Raw genomic sequence first — 9,391 nt, 5'->3', positions numbered from 1 at the left:
TCTAGGATCTAATCTAGAATTTATCCAATTTCTTCAAGGCATAAAATGTTACTTTCTTAATATTTACCCTCTCCTTTCCTCAAATTAAAATAAAATAGCTTCACTGTGTGTAGGGTAATTGCTGGAATAAATGGAAAAAATTTTCTTAGGAAAAAATTAATTAATCCAGCTGTAACAAGTTGATAATGAACTTAAATATCTGGTGAACTATGGTAACTGAATGAATAATAATCATTGCCTTTTCTCTTTCTTTGTCTTTTTTGCTTTGTCCAGAATCAAGATATCTATAGTTCATTCCAATATTTCTGATTATTTCTTATGAGTGAAGAATTAAGAAAAGTTTGCCTGGAGATTCTTGACTCAGTGACTTTGCAGAATCTTCAGTGTTCAATACCTTCATTGGCAGTTTGCCTTAGGACTCTGACCCATCGGTATCCAAAATGAGAGCTAATGATAAAAGAACAAACTTATTTATTTATGCCTTGCTATTTTCCTGCATCAGTAATATTCCAAAGGATGAAAATGAATCTGTTTTTTTCTCATCTTTGCCACTTGCCGCTATTTCCACATTTGTAATGGTGTGGAGATCAAACATGCTATTCTCCGTGCTAAGGTTTATAATTATTTTTTTCATAATTGTCCTCACTGTAGCATGAAAGTTTCTTTCGGACAGACTTGTATGGGATTTAGAATTTAGACTTGAATAGCTGTACCACAAACATGCAATCTGACTGGCTGACAGTGATGGTAACTGGTGATTTTCTTATGTATGTTTTTCATAGTTTTTCCACTAAGTGTCAATAATCCTTTGACTCATTTATTTTCAAAAGTCATAATTTTGCTCTGGTGTTTTGTTTATTATTTTGTTATACTTCATCTTCACTATCATTGACTTTCTACTCTGATGTTTTATTGCTTTTTATTCTAAGCGTTGTTGTGGTCTAGATGTTGTGAGAACTCTAGTCTATAACATTTCTGTTGGCTTTATGGATTTACTCAGAAATCTGAGTCACTGTGAACTCCTGATGATTTTGTAAGGTAACACTGATTGCCCTTGGAATTCAAGAGCATTTTTTGATCATGACTGAGTGAGGTATGACATGATATTTTTACAGATTATTTGATGTTTTATGAACGTGTAGATCCACATTGCAGAATTTTTCTCTTGGAGATGTCCATTCCTCCCACAGAATCTTCCAGCCACTCTGCCCCAAGACTGTAGTGTTCCCTGGGGTTGTTGTGGCCAAAATGCAGAACTTGGTACTTGGTGCTGTTGAACTTCATCCCATTGGCCTCAGCCCAGTAATCCAACCTGCCCAGATTCCTCTATATGGCTTACCTACCCTCAAGCAGATTGACACTTTCTCCTATCTTGGTGTCATTTGCAAACTTACTGAAGCTGCACTCAATCTCCTCATCCAAGTCATCAATAAAGATGTTAAACAGGATGGCCCCCAATACTGACCCCTTGGGAACACCATTCATGATTTGTTGCCTACTGGATTTAACTCCATTCACCACCACTCTGGGCCTGACCCTCCAGCCAGTTCTTTAACGAGCAAAGACTGTACCTGTCCAAGCCATGGTCTGCTGCCTTCCCCAGGAGAATGCTGTGGGAGACAGTGTCAAAGGCTTTGCTGACATCCAGGTAAACTATGTCAGCAGCCTTGGCAGACTACATCAACAGCCTTGATGTTATCTAGATTATCTGTATATTACTCAACCGAAATAGAGTTCAAGTGTTTTGTTTGCATATTCATTCAAACTATGGGTCCAAAGATGAGCAGATAGTCTGTAGCGGCTTCAGCCGCTATGTAGCACATCCTGCACACATATAAATCCCATTTAGTTTTCTGCTTAGCCTTACAAAACTCTGTCTAGATTTAGGTGACTTAAGTGATTTTGGCAACTAAGAATGGATTCCATGAGTAAACTCTGTGGTAGGCTATTAAATGATTTTTGAAAGTCCATTCAATTCATGATAAGAGATTTCATTTCATGTACTTTTTTGAAGTGGTCTTTAGTGAAGGTTTTTTTTGACTAGACAGGATCATTGGGCCTGAATCAGTTTAACATTTTTGCTAGTCATGAATATACTTCATACAGTACTGCACTTAGAAGAGTTTTCCTGTGATGGACATTAGCAAATTTCTTGTTGCTTGCAATCATTGCATTTATTAATTTGAGATGTCTGGACAATGATTTCACATTTCCTTTGCTCAACGAAGACCTAGGTTTACAAAGTCATTTAACTTCTATATCTATTTCAATAGGAAAGATGTTTCAAGTGCTTTTGGGATTTTCCTGTGATCTGAAAAGATTTTGCCAAAACAATAGATATCAGCCTTTGAATTTGAAATATTGATAGGGTGGTTCAGTTCTTTTGTTCATGGAGCTGAGTCCTGGATGTGACACCGCTGAGTAACCCTCTCCTTCCTTCTTACCATTATTCTGTTTCAATGGCTCTTTCTCAGATTTGATGAACATTAGATTTTTCTTTCTGTTTTATTCATTCCATTCATTAAACTTTGTATTATGGTTTTATTTATTTGTCTTTGAAATCAGATGGATATCTTTTCTATGTCATTATATTTTTTGTTGGTTCACTGTGTGATTGACGTATTGCTACCATTCTATTTTATAATCTGGGTATATGTCAGAACCACTGAAATATATTTTCCATCAGTGGAATGAATTTTTCATTGAGTGTGCCATATTAAGGGCTTTTTAGCTTACCTGTTTGTTATTACTAGTGCCAGAGTAGACCTTTTTTTAACTTGAAATGTTTCTAATCAACATCTAGCAGTTTCCCTCAGTGATGCTCAGGATGTAAAGTGGGTAGCTGTCTCATCCATTATCAAGATTTTTGAGAATTTTAAAATTGCTAATATTCCAGTATCTAAAATCAGACTGCAGATCAGATTTTTATCAGCCCTAGATTTTTCAGAACTCAGTTGTCGTTCAACTTTAATATGCAGTGATGTTCTGGAAGTGTCCTCTAACTTTGCTTCTGTAGCCACTATTGCAATGAGATTAAGCAGTCAGCTCTTCTGTTATAGTACCAGGCTTGAAATGGGCACCCATAGTAAAACAAATATGTTCCTAAGGAGCTGAATGTTTGCCAACACAAGAAGTACTTCATCTGTATTGAGAATGAGTGCTTGATGAATGATCACAGAATCAGAGTATCACACAGCCATTGGGGTTGGAAGGTACCTCTGGAGATCATCTAGTCCAACTCTGTGCAAAAGCAGATTCCCTACAGTAGGTTACACAGGAAAGTGTCCAGGTGAGTTTTGAATATCTAGAGAGAAGGAGCCTCCACAACCTCTTTGGGCAGCTTTTTTTTCAGTGATGTAGAACTGAAAGAAAGATGATGACTAAGATAAGACACTGAACTATGATCTCTTTGTATTGTGTCTAGTACAGTTATCTAAGAGCTTGGTATTGGTTTAAAGTTCATCTCACAAGTCAGCAGCTGAAGATAAACTTACAGTAGTGTGGATACATGAGCTCTGGAAAGTGGTTTTCTAAACTAAAATGGTCAAAAAATTCCTTTTTGTTCTTTGTATAGAAAATCTAAGATTGTTCTATTTCTATTACATTGGAAAATATGGTAAAAATGAGAAAGACTGTTTCTTTTACTGTGCAACACAATCTCTTTGTTAGTTTCCTGAAGACAACTATTTCCCTTGCTGAAAATAATGAACAGACATGATTTCCAGATTCCACCTCAGTAGGAACAAGGTGGTGTTCCTTTCTATTTCTGCAAAAGTTATTTTTCAAACTCTTTTTCATCTGGATTGGAAATTGATTAATATTTAGGTGAAGCTCAATCACTGTTAAGAGTGTAGTGTTAATAACTTCGATGTCCATTATTGGATTATAGAATGTAATAGCATTTTCTTTGGTTATTCAAATGATTTTTCACTGTAGTTCAGTGTCGCAACACGCACGCTGAAGTCACCCGCTGTACCAATATGGTTATCACGTAGTGCTTAATTTATTGCAATTCAACTACAATATTTATAGAGCATCAGGTAGGCATCGCATGCTACAACACTGCTAATTGGACAGCGGATATCATCACATAGGCATTCTTGCAGTTAGATAGTGGTTAGCAGTCCCGTAAAGCACAACCTGGAGGCGTAGATGTTCAACCTTGCAACACAGCAGCTGTTCCTCATTTCAGGCCTCCAAGGACACTCCAGAGATCACTTGAGCATGTTCTAATAAATATGCCCACTGTCCATCAAATACTTCCCACAGTTCAGAATATTTCCAACAAAACCTTTACAAACAATGAAGTCCTGGGTCAGCTACTTAAAATATTTAGTTGAAAGAGGAGAATTCCTTATGACCTTTCATGATTAAGTGCCTGAAAATACCTTGTTCAAAAATTCTCTGATTTCTTCCTCTAATTACAATCATATTTTTTTCTTAATTATCATTTCTAATACATGATTCAATCTGTTTCACTCTTGAGTGTTTCTGGGAGGTTCAAGGAGTGGTTTGTAAATCTTCACAAAAAGAGATTAAAATGCTAGAAAAAAAGCAGTATTAAGTTTATAATAAACATCCTTTCTACTTTTCCAACATTATCTGTCTGAGGATTTACTTGAAGAGAGAAAACCAGATAGAGCAAATTAGATTGCCAAGATTTGTTTAGAAGAACCATTTATGTTAATAGGAATAGCATCTGCAGTTTTGCTCACTATGGTAAAATAAAAATAATTATTGTTCTTTAGGACATAAACTGATCAATTTCCGTTGCACAGAATTTTCTCTTTTATCTAGCTGTGAGTTTGAAAGTGAGTTAAATTGTTGGAATTTTTTATTCTGATATATAAGTTTAGTTGAATTTATACATATGCTTGGAAAACAGCTGTTTGTGCAATTAAAAGCCTACATGAAATAGTTAAACAATATTGATACTTAGCTAATTTAAATTAAAATGTTTATAAAAGTAGTATATATATGGAAGCTCTCATGTTTTGGGGTTAGGGACTATGCATTTTGAAAAAAAAAAAAGAACAAAACCAGTTTCTAAACATATTTTTAAAGGATAAATGGACTGGAGGGAAGAGAGGAATTGGAGATGAGGGGAAGAGTCTAGTAATACACTAAAAAAATCAGCTCTGAGTAGAAAAATAAAGTGAAAAAAAGTGGGAAAAGCAATGTCAACAGGGATAGAAATAATCTTCCATAGATAAAGGTATGTAAAATAGACAATTAGAATAAATAAAATGGTAGCTTTTTTTTCTTTTAAGAAATTGTAGGCATTGAAGACATTTCACGTCCCTGTAAAATAAGACTAGGCACAGTGTTTAGAGTCTTGACAAGTAGCAAATCTATCTTTTCTTGCTAGAAAAATTCAAGAGTTACTGAGAGTATGAGTTATGTTCATGCAGGGCAACAAATTTGTTAACTTCATTAAACACTGATCTTTCAATACCTGATTAAGTTAGATAAACTCTACTTCTTTGTATGAACTATAGAATCAAATATGAAAAACTAAATTGGGGCCATTCAGAGCTGAATAAGATATTTGTTCAACATCTCTCAATTTTTATTTCAATCATTAATCCAAATGGACTTAAAAAGTACAGTTTCCACATGTGCTTATGTTCTCTTTTAGTTCTTTAGAAAACAATCCTAGAATGGTTTGATTTTGAAGAGACCTTGAAGATCATCCAGTTCCAACTCTTCTGCCACCGTGCAGTGGAATTGCCAGGTCTCAGCCTGAACCAATGGTTGAGCACCGAGTGAGAAGGTGTGGCTAACCCAGGCACAAATAGTGCACCTGAGTGACTGGAAAGGGTGGAGCCTGGAACCACCCATTCTCACTCTTATTTAAGGGTTAGCAGCCAAGAGAGCAGCATCTCTCTCTGGATAGAGATTACACTCCTCTTGAACTGTCACTGGTTGTTGGAAGGGGTGTGACAATTTTTCTTCTTTTACATTCTGTTGCTCTGTAGTGCTTGTATCCCCTTAGAAGGCATCATCATTGCCCTCTTTTGCCATTCATTTTTGGTGAGCCCAGCAGGAGTCAACCTCCTGCAGGTATTTCATCCTAATTCTCTTGAAAAGGAAAACCCTAAAAATGGCATTCCTAAAGAACATAATTGGATGGTTTGATTGGGGAAAATATTACCCCTCTAGATAAAACCTTGCCAGGGCATAACTCAGTATTTCTAGTATTCTCATATTTTGGAATTGACACAGTGATTTAAAAAGGGCATCCTTTGTGGGATGGGGGCAATATTTACGAGTACCCAGCCTGCATGGCGAACTATCTACCTGGCCTCAGTAAAGATATACTGATTACAAAAGAATGACAACTGGCTACATCCAACTGTGACGCGGCCACTGTTAACGACCTTGAATCAATTAGATATATCAAATAACTCTCTGGAAAATGAGAATCAATTACTACACAATGCAGTCAAAAGTCTCGAACAAGTTGCCATACTAACTGGGGAAAAAAAACAAATCTGACCATTCCCCTGAAAAAAAGTCAGGAATATATCATTAGAAAATACCAGGTTCCCTGAACAAGTGGGCCTGTATCACCTAGATTTGGTAGTTGAAAAATCTGAAAGATCGGATCTTGAGGCTCCACTTGAGCCAAATCTGACCTATCCTGACACAAAAAAAAAAAACAAAAAAGACATAAGATAGACCGGTGGGGATGCCCCTGACCAATGCCCCCCTACCAAGACTACATCACGTATAATGGCATGCCTATACATAGCAGCCAAACTCATGGTTCTAGTGCAGAGGTTTAGACAAAAATGGAAAGAAAGCATACCAGCATGGCTGCTCTGGTTACGGGACATGAGGGCAGAAAGCATTGTAGTAAACGGACTAGACATTTCAAAACTGGTATCCATTATTTTTCACCCTGCCCTCATGCAAAGGCTATATCCAACAGTCCAACATAATGAGGAAAATCATTCATTAATTCAACGGCTGATGGCTGCACACTGAATAATTTGCCCAAATAAAAATGATATACCTTTAAACACAGGTTTATGGTCAGCTACAGAAGACTTATAAAACAATATTTCATACATGATGATGAAGAAAGAGACATCTATGAAAGAGGCAGTCTATGAAGACGCCTTTGAAAGTCTGGATCTGATGGAATTTTCAGCAGGAATGAGAGATATCATCTTGCAACAAGCCCCACTACATCAGTATGGTACTTTGGTAGCCATGCTAAACCCACTAGTGGTCTCTGGGGCCATAATACTGGTTGGCTGGTCACAGCCAAAGGGCTGTGATCAATGGTTCTACATCAGGGTGAAGGCTGATCATGAGTGGCGTCCCCCAAGGCTCAGTCTTGGGACTGGTGCTCTTCAACATCTTTATCAGTGACATAGATGATGGAATCGAGTGCATGCTCAGCAAGTTTGCAGATGACACCAAGCTGAGCAGTTCAGTCAATACATTGGAGGGAAGGGAAGCCATCCAGAGGGACCTAGACAGGCTAGAGAACTGGGCCCATGTGAACCTAATGAGGTTCAACAAGGCCAAATGCAAGGTGCTGCATTTGGGCTGGGGCAATCCCAGTACTTATACAAACTGGGGGAAGAACTCCTCGAGAGCAGCCCTGCAGAGAAGGTCTTGGGGGTCCTGGTGGACGAGAAGCTGGACATGAGCCAGCAGTGTGCACAGGCAGCCCGGAAGGCCAACTGTGTTCTGGGCTGCATTATAAGAGGAGTGGCCAGCAGGGAGAGGGAGGTGATTGTCCCCCTCTACTCGGCTCTTGGGAGGCCCCATCTGGAGTATTGCATCCAGGCCTGGGGTTCCTAGTACAAGAAGGATGTGGAGCTCTTGGAACAAGTTCAGAGGAGGGCCACCAAGATGATCAGAGGGCTGGAGCACCTCTCCTATGAAGAAAGGATGAGGGAACTGGGCTTGTTTAGCTTGGAGAAGAGAAGGTTTCGGGGAGACCTCACTGTGGCCTTCCAGTACTTGAAGGGAGCGTATAAACAGGAGGGGGAACGATTGTTTACGAGGGTGGATAGTGATAGGACAAAGGGGAATGGTTTTAAACTGAGACACAAGATTTAGGTTAGATATTAGGAGGAAGTTTTTCACTCAGAGGGTAATGACACACTGGAACAAGTTGCCCAAGGAGGTTGTGGATGCCCCGTCCCTCGAGGTATTCAAGACAAGGCTGGACATGGCTCTGGGCAGCCTGGTCTAGTGGTTGGCAACCCTGCCCACAGCAAGGGGGTTGAAACTCGATGACCTTTGAGGTCCTTTTCAACACAGACCATTCTATGATTCTGTGAATACAACAGGTTGCCCAATTGTTGGCAGATCTGGAGGAGACAGAGCACACCTTCTCAGGTGGCCTGAGCAGCCATAACCAAGCCATCAGAGAAAAAAGACTTAGGAATTGTTGAGCTAATGGTGTGACTAATGGTCCCCAAGCTACGGGGAGCCAAAATCTCTTGGGACTAGGGACTCTAGAGGGGACCAGAGACCCTATGTTGAATTAATGATTCACTAGTACCAAAAGAATATTCAGTGGGTTATGGTGCTTGTGGGTACTGGAACAGTACCATCAATTATATATGGTGCCCAAAATCAATTTTCAGGCACTAAGGCAATGATAGGTGGGTTCAGTGGACATATGATCCCTGTAACACAAAAATGGTTGAAATTGGAGTTTGGGAGTCTCCCACCCCAAGAGTACAGGGCATCTATCTCCCCAGTTTCAGAAGACGTATTGAGGACAGACATTCTGTGGGGTCTGACTCTCCAGACCAATGTGGAAGAGGAGTTCAAACTAAGAGAAAGATGTACCAGCATCTGGGCAATGCAGGCAATTTTAAGGGGCCATGCGGCAACCAGGCACGGACTCAGATGTGAACGATCCAAATCATTTATTACAAGTTCTCACAACACTTAAATACATTCACAAGTTTCTATTCTCAGCTTTCCCATCTGCCTTTACAACTTTCTCATCCACAGTTATATGTCAATAATGTATTTCACAAACACTTCTTAACTGTGCATACAGGCACTTGTCCAACCAGAGCCATGAGACATTCCTTTTGTTTTTCTCCTCTTCTGGAGATGTCCTTGGTTCTCAGCCTCATGCTGCCTATCCTGCTCTGCAACTTCTGCTCTGAGTAGTCTTTTTAGTATTCCCACAATTCCCTCTTTCTTGTTTATTAGCAAACTATTACCGTACTATAAAATAATAGCGCTTAATCATATTAACAACATAGTCACCATAACTCAATCAAGGCCTTGATTGATAACACATTAATAATAAGAAAAGAGCTACCTAGGGGGTCACGAACATTTTAATCAGTATACACACTCACACAGGCATCTATTTTATACAATACCATGAGTAGAAAATGAAAAC

This window comes from Numida meleagris, unplaced genomic scaffold, assembly GCF_002078875.1.
Source record: "Numida meleagris isolate 19003 breed g44 Domestic line unplaced genomic scaffold, NumMel1.0 unplaced_Scaffold277, whole genome shotgun sequence".
Lineage (NCBI taxonomy): Eukaryota > Metazoa > Chordata > Aves > Galliformes > Numididae > Numida > Numida meleagris.
This window is presented reverse-complemented; position numbering follows the sequence as displayed.